Consider the following 16601-nt stretch of genomic DNA (forward strand, 5'->3'; position numbering starts at 1 on the left):
AAACAGGCCCTTCGGCCCAGCTTGTGAACGCCACCTTAAGCTCATCCCAATTGCCTGCATTTGGGCCCATACCTCTTCATACCCATCTTACCCATGTGATCGTCTAAACGCTTTTTAAAAAACAAAATTGTACCCACCTCTACTACAACCTCTGGCAGATTGTTCCAGACACTCACTCACCACCCTCTGTGTGAAATGATTACCCCTTTGGACATTTATGTATCTCTCCCTTCTCACTTTAAACTTATGCCCTGTAGTTTTAGACTCCCCTACCTTTGGGAAAAGATATTGAGTATCTAGCTGATCGATGTCCCTCATTATTTTATAGACCTCTATAAGATCAGTCCTCAGCCTTCTTTGCTCCAAAGAAAAATATCCCACTCTAACAAACCTCTCCTTATAACTTAAACCATCAAGCCCTGGTAGCATCTCAGTAAATCACTTCTGCACACTTTCTAGTTTAATAATATCCTTTCTGTAATAGGGTGACCAAAACTGTACACACTATTCCAAGTGTGGCCTTACCAATGTGTTGTACAACTTCAACAAGACGTCCCAACTCCTGTATTCAGTGTTCTGACCAATGAAACCAAGCTTGCTGAATGCCTTCTTCACCACTCTGTCCACCTGTGACTCCACTTTCACAGAGCTATGAACCTGTACCCCTCTTTGTTCTTACCTAAGTTAAGACTTACCTAGATAGGTACATGAGCAGACTGGAGATGGAGGGATACAAAAGAATGTTCTAGTTGAAGATCAAGAGCCTCAGGACGTTCCTGGGAACTAATAGATTCCTATCAGCCGTCCAACAAATTTTAAGGCTCACCTGTCCCTTATGTTGAAACTATTGGGGATCTTCCGTTAATGTCTGTAAAGGCTGTGTATGTTTATTGATGTCTCCTTTTACATCCACAGGTGATTGGGTCCGCCTTGTTGTCCAACAAGGGGCATACACGCGGTGGGTCGTGCGAGGGCTGCTCTTGGATGTTGCTTCGAGAGTTGCCTAGTGCTTCACGTCGTTAGTGTACGTTTAAACTGGACCAACTGACGGGCAACACGACAGCTCGGTGACTATCACTGTTTGCTGTGCAGATACAGGGACCCGGGTCGGATCTCCAACTTGGGTCAACATCTGCGGGAGTTTGCACATTCTCCCCATGCTTGTGTAGGTTTTCTCCGGGTGCTCCGGGTTTCCTCCCTCACTCCAAAAACATGCTTTTAGGCTGATTGGTGTAAATAGATTGTCCCTAAATTGGACCTCCCTTAATCTGGCACACATATAATTCCCTAAATTTGCACCCCCTTTATTGTGGATTCCACTAGATGTAGACAAAAGTCGTAGGTAGAAGGAGGATTGGAATAAGGCACTCACTGAGTGTTAAAACGGGCAGCGTGGGCTTGTAGGGCCAAAGGGCCTGTTTCCTGTGCTGTGCTGTTCTTTGTTCTTCGTTCTTTGTTCTGTATCTCTCCCAGAGCCCTACCATTAACTGAGTAAGTCCTGCCCTGGTTCAATCTACCAAAATGCATCACCTCGCATTTATCTAAATTAAACTCCATCTGCCATTTGTCCGCCCCACTGGCCCAATTGATCAAGATCCCATTAGAATTAGAGATAACTGTCCACTATGCCACCAATCTTGGTGTCATCTGCAAACTTACTAACCATGTAATTCACTTTGGCAGGAATAACAGATGTGTCGAGTATAGGGCTAACGGGAGGACTCTGAATAGTGTGGATGAACAGAGGGATCTAGGTGTATGTGTACATAGATCCCTGAAAGTAGGGAATCAAGTAGATAAGGTTGTTAAGAAGGCATACGGTGTCTTGGCGTTTATTGGTAGGGGGATTGAATTTAGGAGTCGCAGCGTCATGTTGCAACTGTACACAACTCTGGTGCGGCCGCACTTGGAGTATTGTGTGCAGTTCTGGTCCCCACATTATAGGAAGGATGTGGAGAGGGTGCAGAGGAGGTTTACCAGGACGTTGCCTGGTATAGAGGGGAGGTCCTATGAGGAGAGACTGAGGGATTTGGGGTTATTTTCGCTAGAAAGAAGGCGGCTAAGAGGGGATCTTATTGAAACATATAAGATGATTAGAGGTTTAGATAGGGTGGATAGTGATAGCCTTTTTCCTCGGATGGAGAAAGCTAGCACGAGGGGGCATGGCTTTAAATTAAGGGGAGGTAGTTATAGGACGGATGTCAGGGGTAGGTTCTTTACCCAGAGGGTGGTGAGGGATTGGAATGCCCTGCCTGCTGCAGTTGTAAATGCGCCTAGTCTGGGGGTGTTTAAGAGATCCGTGGATAGGTTTATGGATGAAAAGGGATTGGTTTAGGTTAGAGGGTCATTGTTTTTTAACTGGTCGGCGCAACGCCGAAGGGCCTGTTCTGCGCTGTAATGTTCTATGTTCTATGTTCTATATGCCTCCGACATTCTCATCCAAATCATTGATATAAATCACAAATAATAGTAGACCCACCACTGATCCCTGAGGCATACCGCTGGTCACAGGTCTCCAGTTTGAAAACAACTCTCTACAAACACCCTCTGGCTTCTGTCATCAAGCCAGTTTTGTATCTCTTGAGCTACCTCACCCTGGATCCCATGAGATTTAACCTTATGCAACAACCTACCATGTGGTACCTTGTCAAAGGCCTTGCTAAAGTCCATGTGGACAACATCAACTGCACTGCCCTCATCTACCTTCTTGGTTACCCCTTCAAAAAACTCAATCAAATTTGTGAGTCATGATTTTCCACTCACAAAGCCATGCTAACTGTCCCTAATCAGTCCTTGAATCTCTGAATGCCTGTAAATCCTGTCACACAAAATACCTTCCAACAACTTCCCCACCACAGATGCAAGGCTCACCAGCCTGTAGTTAAACATAGAACATAGAACATAGAACATTACAGCGCAGAACAGGCCCTTCGGCCCACTATGTTGCGCCGACCAGTTACAAAAACAATGACCCACTAGCCTATACCAATCCCTTTTCGTCCATAAACCTATCCAGAGATCTCTTAAACGCCCCCAAACTAGACGCATTTACAACCGCAGCAGGCAGGGCATTCCAATCCCTCACCACCCGCTGGGTAAAGAACCTACCCCTGACGTCCGTCCTGTAGCTACCCCCCCTTAATTTAAAGCCATGCCCCCTCGTGCTAGCTTTCTCCATCCGAGGAAAAAGGCTATCACTATCCACCCTATCTAAACCTCTAATCATCTTATATGTTTCAATAAGATCCCCTCTTAGCCGCCTTCTTTCCAACGAAAACAACCCTAAATCCCTCAGTCTCTCCTCATAGGACCTCCCCACCATACCAGGCAACATCCTAGTAAACCTCCTCTGCACCCTCTCCAACGCCTCCACATCCTTCTTGTAATGCGGGGACCAGAACTGCACACAGTACTCCAAGTGCGGCCGCACTAGAGTAGTGTACAGTTGCAACATTACACTGCGACTCCTAAATTCAATCCCCCTACCAATAAACGCCAAGACACCGTACGCCTTCTTAACAACCTTATCTACTTGATTCCCAACTTTCAGGGATCTATGTACACACACACCTAGATCCCTCTGTTCATCCACACTATTCAAAGTCCTCCCGTTAGCCCTATACTCGACACATCTGTTGCTCCTACCAAAGTGAATTACCTCACACTTCTCCGCATTAAATTCCATCCGCCACCTCTCGGCCCAGCTCTGCAACTTATCTAAGTCTCCCTGCAGACTATGACACCCTTCCTCACAATCTACCACACCTCCAATTTTGGTGTCATCAGCAAATTTACTAATCCACCCAACTATACCCTCATCCAGATCATTAATAAAAATTACAAACAACAGTGGCCCCAAAACAGATCCCTGAGGCACACCACTCGTAACTGTACTCCATGATGAATATTTACCATCCACCACCACCCTCTGTCTCCTATCTGATAGCCAATTCCTGATCCAACTTCCTAGATTACCCACAATCCCATACATCTGCATTTTCTGCAGAAGCCTACCATGGTGAACCTTATCGAACGCCTTACTAAAATCCATGTATACCACGTCAACTGCCTTGCCCCCATCCACCTCTTTGGTCACCTTCTCAAAAAACTCAATAAGGTTAGTAAGGCACGACCTACCCGCTACAAAACCATGCTGACTATTTCTAATCAATTCATTACACTCCAAATAACTATAAATCCTATCCCTAATAATTTTTTCTAAAACCTTGCCCACAACAGAAGTAAGACTCACCGGTCTATAATTCCCGGCAAAGTCTCTGTTCCCCTTCTTAAACAATGGGACAACATTCGCTATCCTCCAATCCTCCGGGACTACACCAGAGACCAATGACGACCTGAAGATCTGAGCCAGAGGCTCTGCAATCACCTCTCTAGCCTCCCAGAGAATCCTAGGGTAGATCCCATCCGGACCAGGGGACTTATCTATTTTCAGCCCCTCAAGAATTTCCAGCACATCCTCTTTATCAACCGTAATACTGTCTATTTTACACCCCTGCAACCCAATGTCCTCCTCAGCTATATTCATGTCCCCCTGCGTGAACACCGAAGAGAAATATTGGTTCAATACTTCTCCAATCTCCTCCGGTTCCACACACAACTTCCCCCTGCTGTCTGTAACTGGCCCTAATCTTGCCCTGACCAACCTTCTGTTCTTGACATACCTATAGAACGCCTTAGGATTCTCCTTAATCCTATCAACCAAAGTCTTCTCATGTCCTCTTTTAGCCCTTCTCAACTCACTCTTCAACTCCCTCCTAGCCAATCTAAAGCTTTCTAGTGCACTATCTGAGCCCTCCAATCTCATCCGAACATAAGCCTCCTTTTTCTTTTTAACCATCGACTCAACTCTTTTAGTGCACCACGGTTCCCTAGATCTACCAAATCCACCATGCCTGACAGGGACATACCTATCAAGGACTCGCAGTAGCTGCTCCTTGAAAAAACTCCACATTTCAGACGTTCCCAGTCCCTGTAATCCCCTAATCCAATCCATGCTTCCTAATTCACTCCTGATAGTCTCATAATCGCCCTTACCCCAGCTAAAATTGCTGACCCGAGGTTCACGCCTATCTCTTCCCATCACTAAGGTGAACGTAACCGAATTGTGGTCACTATCACCAAAATGCACACCAACTTCCAAGTCTAGCACCTGGTCTGGCTCATTTCCCAGCACCAAATCCAATATAGCCTCACCTCTAGTTGGCCTGTCTACATACTGAGACAAAAAACCTTCCTGCACGCTTTGTACAAACACTGACCCCTCTAGCGAGCTAGAACTATAGCAACTCCAATCAATATTCGTAAAGTTAAAGTCCCCCATAACAATTACCCTATTACTTTCACTCCTAACCAGGATTGTCTCCGCAATCCTTTCCTCAACCTCTCTAGAACTTTTAGGAGGTCTATAAAAGACTCCCAACAGGGTGACCTCTCCTCTCCTATTTCTAATCTCCGCCCATACTACCTCAACTGACAAGTCCTCATCAAACTTTCTCTCCGACACTGTGATACAGTCCTTGACTAGCAATGCTACCCCACCCCCCCTTCTACCTTCTTCTCTACTCCGACTAAAGCATTTGTACCCCGGAACCTGCAACATCCATTCCTGACCCTGCTCTATCCATGTCTCAGAAATGGCCACAACATCAAAGTCCCGGGTACTGATCCACGCTGCAAGTTCATCCACTTTATTGCGAATACTCCTCGCATTAAAGTACACGCATTTCAAACCCTGCTCCGCCCCACCCCCACTATGCCGTGCCTTGCATTCCCCAACTATGCCCCCCTCACTTTCATCCCCTTTCCTCACTGCAGGCTTTTCCCTGCAACTCTTTTTAAACAAAGGCACAACATTTGCCACCCTCCAATCTTCAGGCACCTCACCCGTGACTATCGATGATTGAAATATCTCAGCTCGGGGACCCACAATTTCCTCCCATCCTCCCACAATGTCCTGGGATACACTTCATCAGGTCCTGGGGATTTATCTACCTTGATGCGCTTTAAGACTTCCAGCATGTCCTTCCCTGTAATATGTACACTCCTCAAGACATTACTATTTATTTCCCCAAGTTCCTTAACATCTACGCATTTTTTAACAGTAAATACTGATGAGAAATATTCATTTAGGATCTCACCCATCTCTTGTGGATCCGCACATAGATGACCTTGTTGATTCTTAAGAGACCCTACTCTCTCTCTAGTTACTCTTTTGCCCTTTATGTATTTGTGGAATCTCTTTGGATTCTCCTTTGCCTTATCTGCCAAAACAACCTCGTGTCCCCTTTTTGCCCTCCTGATTTCTCCCTTAACTCTATTCCTACACCCCCTACACTCTTCAAGGGATTCACTTGACCCCAGCTGCCTGTGCATGTCATGTGCTTCCTTTTCCTTCTTGACCAGGGCCTCACTATCCCAAGTTATCCAGAGTTCCCTACTTCTACCAGCCTTGCCCTTCACTCTAAGAGGGATGTATTTACCCTGTTCCCTGATTAAGACACTGTTGAAAACCTGCCACTTACCAGACATCCCTTTGTCTCCCCACAGACTCCCCCAGTTTATGTTTGGCAGTTCCTGCCTGATTCCATCAAAATTGACCTTGTCCCAATTTAGAATTTGAACTTTTGGGCCAGACCTATCATTCTCCATTCCTATCTTAAAACTGATGGAATTATGGTCACTGGTCCCAAAGTGACCCCTCACTAACACGTCTGTCACCTGCCCTTCCTTATTTCCCAAGAGGAGGTCAAGTTTTGCCCCCTCTCTAGTCGGGCCATCCACATATTGAATGAGAAATTCCTCCTGAATACACTCAACAAATTTCCCTCCATCCAATCCTCGAATACTATGGCAGTCCCAGTTAATGTTGGGAAAGTTAAAATCCCCTACTGTTACCACCCTTATCTCACCCTAGGCTGAGATAAGATGCTGTGTCAGAGAGTCAGTGACAAAGGCCTCCTTCTGCACTGTAGGGATTCTATAACTTCCTCCTGTTCCCATGTTCCTACACAGACAACGAAGGATCCATGGAATGAATGATTGGTTAGAGAGGAGGATGACACACGGGAATCATTTCACAAACAATTCTGGCTGCGTTAACTAGGGAGAACCGAACACACTTCCTGATGTGAAAAGATAAGGTGAGCTAAAATTATATTTTCACAAGCAGCAACCTCATTTCTTTTTCAGAGCAATTATCAATTTTACTGTCACCATTATTTTTGGTAAAATGTTCCATGCTCTCTCTATCATTATTTTGGCAATGATTATGAACATGAACCAAACTTTCTCCACTTTATTGCATCTATCAATGTCCAATGACAACATTCTGTTCCCATCCCAACCTAATCTGTCAATTCACTGAGTCCCAACAGGAAACTTGGATTTCTGACTCTCTATTCCTTCATCTCAGTCATTTATCAATGGAATGAAAAGCTGAGGCCCCAATACAGATCCCTGGGAGAAACCACGAGCCACATTCTGCCAATTGGAGCACAGACTGATTATCCCCACTGTCTGCCTCCTACTCCCTCACTCATTCCTCACTCAAATCAATAGATTGTCTCCATTTCTGTGTGGAGTTTGGGTCACTGGAGTGTGGGCTTGGGTGACTATCTGTGTGGAGTTTGCACATTCTCCTCGTGTCTGCGTGGGTTTCCTCTGGGTACTCCAGTTTCCTCCCACAGTCCAAAGATGTGCGGGTTAGGTTGATTGGCCATGCTAAAAGTTACCCTTAGTGTCCTGAGATGTGTAGATCAGTGGGTAAATATGTAGGGATATGGGAGTAGGGCCTGGGTGGGATTGTGGTTGGTACAGACTCGATGGGCCAAATGGCCACTTTCCGTACTGTAGAGTTTCTATGATTTCTATGAATTCCCTTGACCCTGTTTGTACTGATGAAGTCTCCAAGTCTTTTCTCAGAACTAAATCCTCTCATCCCTTAACACAAGTGGGAATCATTTCCTCAGACTCTCTCCCGCTCCAGCACCATTACATTACTGATTCCGCTGGGAGAAACTCCAGGGAATTTTACCCCAAACGGGGAATGGGCAGAAAGTGTAACAGTTATAGAAAGATCAGAAGAATAGAAATAGAGAACTGGCAGTAGAAATGGAGAAATTTCGGTCAGCGGTTATAACAAACTCAGTGAACTAATGTTCAGAATGTTGCGAAGTTGCCTGAATTGTAAAACTTGATTTCTCCAGGTCTTGCAGCAGCAGTTTTGTTGCAGAATCAGAATTCTCTAAGGCATGTTCATGTTGATGTTCTCAATGTGCAGAGAGCAAACAAGTCATTCCATCTTCCTCACAATTTTTGCCTGGAGCAAGTGACCTGTTCTTTCAATGGTTGTTCTTTGAATATTTGTAACTACGTCAGGAACCTTATCCCCAAATTTGGAAGAACTCTGTAAGGACACAGAGAAGGAAAATACAATTAGGTTTGACTCTCGTCAGCTTTGTTGGGATTGAATGTGTGTTACTGTAGAGAGCACAAAACCCAGTCCATTCTGTTCAAACGTGATAAATCAACATTGCCACAAATTGTCTCTTTTTAATATCTTTCTACCAATCCCTGTCTCCTCCTTTTCTTCTCTGTTCTACCATCCCTGTTTCTCAATGAGGCATGCAAAGGCTACATTAATACCTTGGATTGAATTTTCCCAACCCACCCATCATGGGAACTGTAGTGAGAGGGACACGGACCATGCAAAGTTCCCATGGGTGGGATTTTCCAGCCTTTGGGAGAGCGTGGCTGGAAACTCCCACCCTACTTCCTCCACCAGTTGAATTAAGCTTGTGGAACCTTTTCATTCTCAGCCACAGGTGGACAGAGACCAGGAACGTTTCCAGCTCCCAGGATCACCGTGTGTGCGGGAAGTGTCGCCAGCTGCAACTCCTGGAAGCCGAAATTTCAGAGCTTGGAGCGTCACCTGGGGACACTGCGGAACATCCGTGAGGCAGCGAGTACTGTGGTAGCACGTAGAGAGAGGTGGTCACACTGCAGGCTCAGGAGTGAGTAACCACCAAACAGAGCAAGAGGATGAGGCAAGCAGTGCAGGGATCTGCTGCGGCTATTCCCCTGCAAAACAGATTGACTGTTTAGGGTGTGATGGAGGAGAATGGGGTCTCCGGGGATAACAGCAGCAGCCAAATTCGTAGCAGCAGTGTTGGCTCTCCTGCACAGGGAAGGGGCAGAAGGCAAGAAATATAATTGTCATTGGGATTCAATAGTGAGGGGAATAACTAGACGTTTCTGTGGCTGCAGAAGAGACTCCATGATTGTATGTTGTCTCCTTGGTACAACAATCAAGCATCTCTCAGAGCAGTTGTCGGGAATTCTGAAAGGGAAAGGGAAACAGCCCATTATGTGCGACATGTCAGTCCCAATGGCATCGGTAAAAAAAATAATGAGGTCCTAAAAGCAACATATAGGGAGCTAGTTGAAAAGTAGGATCTCAAAGGTAGAGATGTCAAGGTGACTACCAGTGTCACATGCCAGCCAGTAGAAACAGCAGGAGACACGGGATGGTGATATGGCGAAAGAGATGGGGTGAGGGGGTGGGTTTCAGATTCCTAGGGCATTGGGATTGGTTCTGCGGGAGGTGGGAATTTTACAAACTGGACATGTTATATCTGTGCAGGACTGGAACTGATATCCTTGGGGGCTGTGGGGGATGGTGGTGGCCCTACAGTGGTTGGGGAGGATTTTGAACTAATGCGGTAGTGGGATGGGAACCTATGTAAGGATTCAGAACAGGGGGAATTAACAAAAAGCGAAAAAGACAGCAAGGAAAATAAGAAAAGTGACAGGCAGAGAAATCAAGGGCCAGGGTCAGATAAGGACACAGTAGGAATGGGACAAGGAATGTACTGGAATGCTTGGAACACTCAGAATAAAATGGATGAATGAGTTGCACAGATAGATGTAAATATGTCTGCTATCGTTACGGAGACGTGGCTCCAAGGTGACCAAGGATGGGAACTCATCACTGGGGGCTATTCAATATTTAGGAAGGACAGACAAAAAGATAAAAGTGGTGGAGCTGCATTGTTGATTAAAGAAAATATTGATACGACATGGAAGGATATTCACATAAACCATGCAGAACTTGTCTGAGTCGAGTTAAGAAACACCCAGGACAAGAAACATTCGTGGGGGTGGTATACAGACCACCAAACTGTAGCGGTAATGTTGGGAATATCATTAGAGAGAAATCACATTTGTGATTGTGAGGAAATTAGTCACAATACAATAGAGGAATTTCTGTGGAGGCAGACAGTGAGATGATGAGTGTCCATGGGTTTCACCCACACAACCGATGAATATTTTCAACTCCTTTTGTTGTCCTGAACTGAAACTCTGCCCACCACACCCTGAGCTCCTCCCACTTCAACCTCCAATCCCGGCACCTCACGTGCTTTTGGAGACATTGTGAAATGCCATTGGCCATGTAAAGTTTGTGACAGAACCCGTTCGCCACACCCTCCTCCTGCCACCCTCACCTTTGTGTCCTTCACTCGTATCCCTCCAAATACCACTTTCACCCTCGGACTGGGCCTGCCCCCTCGCCCTGCTCTAATCCACCTCCTCCCTCTGACTAAATGTTCCCTCCGCCAGCCGGCAACCCCTGAGATGGACACAGATGTGACCCCGGGTTTCAGCCCTCTCATTTTCTACCATGACTGAGTGTCCTCCTCACCCCCACCAGAACAGATCCAGGGAGCCAATCCCTGTCTTGTTCCATTCCTCGGAGCCCCTGAACACATTCCCACTCCCTGTTCCCCCAGCAACTCCCACTAACCCCGACTCACCCTCGCCACTTGTGAGGCTCCAGGCAAGTTGCCATTCTCCTGCTGCCCTCCCTTGTTCAACAAAGAAAAGCAGTGAACTCAGACACAACTGCACAAAGCTGGCTGATTCACATCAGCTTTCAGTAACTGTTAAAGGCCTGTCGTAGGGTTCCCATTGACTTCATCTTCAGGTGGGATTTCATTACAAAATACCTTAAACGACTGAGTCTTCTTGTCAAGCAAGTGTACCACAAATAAACTGGGGCGAGTGTTGGTGTCGTGGTAACGTCACTGGGCCAGCAATCCTATGGCCCAGGCTAACTGCTCTGTGTGGCAGGTTCGAATCTCACCATGGCAGCTGGTGGAATGAAACATCGAGTCTCAGTAATAGTGGCCGTGAAGTCATTGTCATAAAAAAACAATCTGGTTCCATTGTCCTCTTTCGGGAAGAAAAGCTGCTGCCCTCCCCTGACCCTGGCCTACATGTGACTCCAGACCCACCCAGCAACGTGGCTGATGTTAAATGGCCAAGCGAGCCACTCAAATTGCATCAAATCTGACACCAAGTAAATGAGCTGGACGGATCACCGGGCATCTGAGGGTGGCAAGGGCACAGAGTGTAGTCAATGTCCATCTCAAAGTGTGGCACGGTGGCATCAACTCTGACTGGGAGGACTAAGTTCTAAAGGACATTGTTGCGGGATTGCTGATTTCTGGCATGGAGCTGACACCCCTGGAAATCTGGGGGTCAGGAGATGCACGGAGGCCCTGGTGCCCAGTGGGGAGCCTGCTAAATGGACTTGCTTATGTCCCCCGGCCCGCTGCACCGCTCGAGCTGGGAGAATCACCCCTGATTTGTCCTCATCCTCATCAACCTGCCTCCCCCAAATTCATCTGTCCATGACAGTATCAATCGGAGTGTTAAGTCACGGGTCAATAGATTTCTGATCAATAAGGGAATTAATGGTTATGGGGAGAAAGCGGGAAAGTGGAACTGAATCACTATCAGATCAGCCGTGATCTTATTGAATGGCGGGGCAGGCTGGAGGGGTTAGATGGCCGACTCCTGCTCCTATTTCTTATATTCTTCTGAGTGACCAGCGCACAGTCAATGTGGAGACAAAGTCCCATCTTCACACTGAGAAGATTCTCCATCCTGTTGTGTAGAGAGTGGGCCAGAGCTGGAACACACACTCAGCTCACTCACATTTTATCATCTTGATCTCAGCAACATCCATGCAGAGCACAGCAAGGGCAATGGACATGTGATCTGATATCAGCAACTCTTCACATCTCTTCATACCCCGAATTGTGTCGAAATGCTGTTGCACTTACTGGTGGTGACATCAACTTAAATGGATAAGAAATTGATGAGAGGAGATAACATTTCAAAACAATATTCTTGTACTCTTGCAAAAAAAGAATTTGATTCTTCAGCAGCACTCAGAGAGATCTGAGACAATCTCACTTTACCCCTTATCTCCCATTTCTCAATCAAAGGTGTTGCCATAGGTCTGAAGGGATGGCTTGTGGAAGGCTGTGTGTGTATATAATGTGGGAGTCTATCCGCCGCCGTTCAGTGGAGCTGTTCAGAGGATCACTCCAAGGTGAGTTTGTCTCACTCCTTTTTAGTGTATATTGATTAATGAGGTGGAATGTGCTTGTTTCACTCTGCTCTGTGTGTGTATACGTCCAGACAGAATGGATACAAATGCATCAGTTTTAGGATTTTGGAGAATTGGTTCAGTTTTTTTCTTTCAAATCATCAGGTGGATGAGTTTCTCCTCCTCTGTGCTATTTTGTATGAGTTATTTTCAGGATGTGTCCAATTCTGGTAAGGCCAACGTTTCTTGCCCATCCCTAACTGCCTTGAGAAGATGGTGGGGAACCTTCTATTTAAACTGCTGCCGTCCTTGTGGTGAAGGTGCTCCCACAATACTCTGAGGTAGGAATTCCCAAGGCAATGACGAGAGAGCAGCAATATATGTCCAAGTGAGGATGGGGTGTGACTGGGAGGGGAATGTGGAGGTGAGCTTGATTCCAAGCCACTGCTGCTCTTGTCCTTCTTGCTGGTAGAGATTGTAAGGGAAGGAATAACCTTGTTAATTTGCTCCAGTACATCCTGTAGATCGCACATACTGCAGCTGCAGCGTGGTAGACAGTACAGGAGAAACTGAGTCTAATAGTAGGAGCACCAATCCAGTGAAATGCTGTATCCTGGATGGTGTTGTGTTGTTGTGGCTGCAGTTTCCAGATGAGTGGTGATTATTCCGTCACACTCCTGACTTGAAGCTTGTAGATTTTGGAGAGTTTCTGAATGGTCAGGAGGTGAGACACTTGTCTCAGAATACCCAGCCTCTGGCCTGCATGTATAACCAGAGTGTTGATAGGGCTGTTCCAGTGCAGCTCCTGTTCAATGGTGAACACTATAAATTGGCAGCAAGAGAGCATTAGGAGGGTTTTATTTTTCAACAAAGAAATCAAAGTGAAAGGTTAATGGCCAGGAAACAGAACAGCAAATTTGTAAAAAATAAATGAAAATGGAAACTAAATTGAGGAGCACTTGGAAATGTCAAACTTCTATTCTAACCACTCTGTAGGTAAAGAGGTTTCTACAGAATTCCCCATTCAAATAGTCAGTGACAATCTTATATTTATATTTCTGTCTCAGTTATCAAACCCTTTCATAATCTTGAAGTATCTGTTAAGTCACCTCTCGGTTTTCTGTTCTCTGGAGACAAGACCCTGCAACATCTTCACTGGTTGAAACCTCTCCGTATTATCATCCAAATCGATATTCGTTGCAATTTCTCCACTCTGTCCACATTGAAACGGGTCAGATTGAGGAGAGGGATTGATAAGAAATCAAAACAAATACAAGAAAAACAAAAGAGGAGAGAGATCATCGGAAAGGATAAAGTCAGGGAGAACATTGAAAAGTGTAATTGGAATGAGGGAAGAGAAATCTAAAATGATCGTTAAACATAAAATGAGAGTTAAGTCTTTTAAAAATGAGTTAAGCTGCGGGAACAAGCACCCTCTTTAACAAATCAATCACTAAAATATGCACAGATTAGGAAGGGAGAGAATTGAAACTTTGGAAAGTGAGGGGAAATCTGCATCAATCCTTTGTTAGGCTGGACTTAAAGGATGGAATAAAGTTCTGGTCACAATAAACAAAGAAACAGAGGCGGTGATGAGGGTACAGAGAAGATTTACAAGAGATACCAGAAATGCAAGGGTATGTCAGGGAAAAATAAATTGCCTCTACTCTGGAAGAAAGAAGGATGATCAAAAGGAGATGTTTAAAATGATTCAAGTTTTTGACACAGCGATAGAGAGAATGTTTCCCCTTATGGGGAAGAGGAAAACTAGGCGCCAGATAAGAATGTCATCAAGAAATCCAATCGAGGATTCTGATAAAACTTCTGTATTCAAAGATTGGTGAGGGTATGGAGCTCACTACCCCATGGATTGGTTGAAGTGAATTGTCTCACAATGTCTAAGGAGAAATGAGACAAAGATATAAGGGAGAAGGAATTGAGAGTTGAATTGATAGATTTAGATGAAGAAAGATGGGAGGAGACTGGAGTTGAAGATGAACACTAGATTGGGTTGGATGTGATGAATGGCCTGTTTCTGAGTTGTATGTTCGATGTTATCCAATGGAATCTGATGTCATCCTTTTAATGATGTGGATTTCAGAACTCCAAGTGTGGGCTATCCAAGGTTTTATCCAATTTTAACAACTCAGTTTCTCAGTTCTCGCCTTGTTGAAATGAACACTTGGCTTTTTTTGAAACCTCATTCACCCAAACTCCAACCTTTTGTATAAAAGCAAAATCCTGCCGATGCTGGCAATCTGAAATAAAAACGGCAAATGCTGGAAACACTCAGCGGGTCGGGCAGTGTCTGTGAAGAGAGAAACAGAGTTAATGTTTCAGCTGAATGACCTTTCATCAGAACTGGGGAAAGTCAGAGGTGTAACAGGATTTAAACAAGGGACAAGTTGGACCAGGACAAAAGGCAGGTCTGTGATAGGCTGGAAGGCAGGTGAGATTGAATGATATCTCACCAGATCTTTTGTTCATTTCTTTTGCTGCCCAGTCACCTTTCCCTTTGGCTGTGTGAGACTAACCCCCACTGTCACTCTGTGCACAGTGAGTGTAATTATTGTTTAGTGTGTGTGTGTGTGTGTGTGTGTGTGTGTCAGTCTGTATGAAAATGACAACAATCAGCATCGCCTAATTGTGATACATTTACCATGAAATATCACAGTCTAGTTCTCAGAGGCTGATGTTCCCTTCTGCTGTTCCCTGGAGCTATGATGGGGAGGGAGAGGAGGTCTTTGTTCCCAGTGATTACCAATATAAGAAGATCCTGAGAGGCAGGATTTATGAACATTTGGAGAGGTATAATATGATTAAGGATAGTCAGCACGCCTTTGTCAAAGGCAGATCACGCCTTACCAAACTGATTGAATTGTTTGAAGATGTGACTCAACACACTGATGAAGGAAGAGCAGTAGATGGAGTATATATGGACTTCAGCAAGGCATTTGATAAGGTGCCCCATGCAAGGCTTATTGAGAAAGTAAGGGGGCATGGGATCCAAGGGGACATTGCTTTGTGGATCCAGAACTGGCTTGCACACAGAAGGCAAAGAGTGGTTATAGATGGGTCATATTCTGCATGGAGGTCGGTCACCAGTGGAGTGCCTCAGGGATCTGTCCTGGAACCCTTACTCTTTGTGATCTTTATAAATGACCTGGATGAGGAAGTGGAGGGATGGGTTGGTAACTTTGCTGATGACACAAAGGTTGGAGGTGTTGTGGATAGTGTGAAGGGATGTCAGAAGTTGCAGCGAGACATTGATAGGATGCAAGACTGGGCGGAGAAGTGGCAGATGGATTTCAACCCAGATAAGTTGAAGTGGTTCATTTTGGCAGATCAGATAGGATGGCAGAATATAATATTAATGGTAGGACTCTTGGCAGTGTGGAAGATCAGGAAGATCTTGGGGTCCGAGTTCATAGGACGCTCAAAGCAGCTGCGCAGGTTGAAGCTGTGGTTAAGAAGGCGTATGGTGTACTGGCCTTCAGCAATCGAGGAATTGAGTTTAGGAATCGAGAGATAATGTTGCAGCTATATAGGACCCTGGTCAGACCCCACTTGGAGTACTGTGATCAGTTCTGGTCGCCTCATTACAGGAAGGACGTGGAAGCCATAGAAAGGGTGCAGAGGAGATTTACAAGGATGTTGCCTGGATTGGGTGGCATGCCTTATGAGGATAGGTTGAGGGAACTCGGTCTTTTCTCCTTGGAGAGACGAAGGATGAGGGGTGACCTGATAGAGGTGTATCAGATGTTGAGAAGTATTGATCAAGTGGAGAGTCAGAGGCTTTTTCCCAGGGCTGAAATGGCTGCCACAAGAGGACACAGGTTTAAGGTGCTGGGGAGTAGGTACAGAGGAGATGTCAGGGGTAAGTTTTTCACCCAGAGAGTGGTGGGTGTGTGTGGAATTGTCTGCCAGTAATGGTGGTGGAGGTGGATTCGATAGGGCTTTTTAAGAGACTTTTAATTAAGTACATGGAACTTAGTAAGATAGAGGGTTATAGGTAAGCCTAGTAATCTCTAAGGTAGGGACATGTTCAGCACAACTTTATGGGCCAAAGGGCCTGTATTGTGCTGTAGTTTTTCTATGTTCCTAATACTTATTTGGATGTTAACTCCATGTTCAGAGAACGCTATTCTCTGCTCTGGTGGGGGCCTTTTCAATTTTATTGTTGGAA

Source organism: Carcharhinus amblyrhynchos, chromosome 26, assembly GCF_965287045.1.
Source record: "Carcharhinus amblyrhynchos chromosome 26, sCarAmb.v2.hapA, whole genome shotgun sequence".
Lineage (NCBI taxonomy): Eukaryota > Metazoa > Chordata > Chondrichthyes > Carcharhiniformes > Carcharhinidae > Carcharhinus > Carcharhinus amblyrhynchos.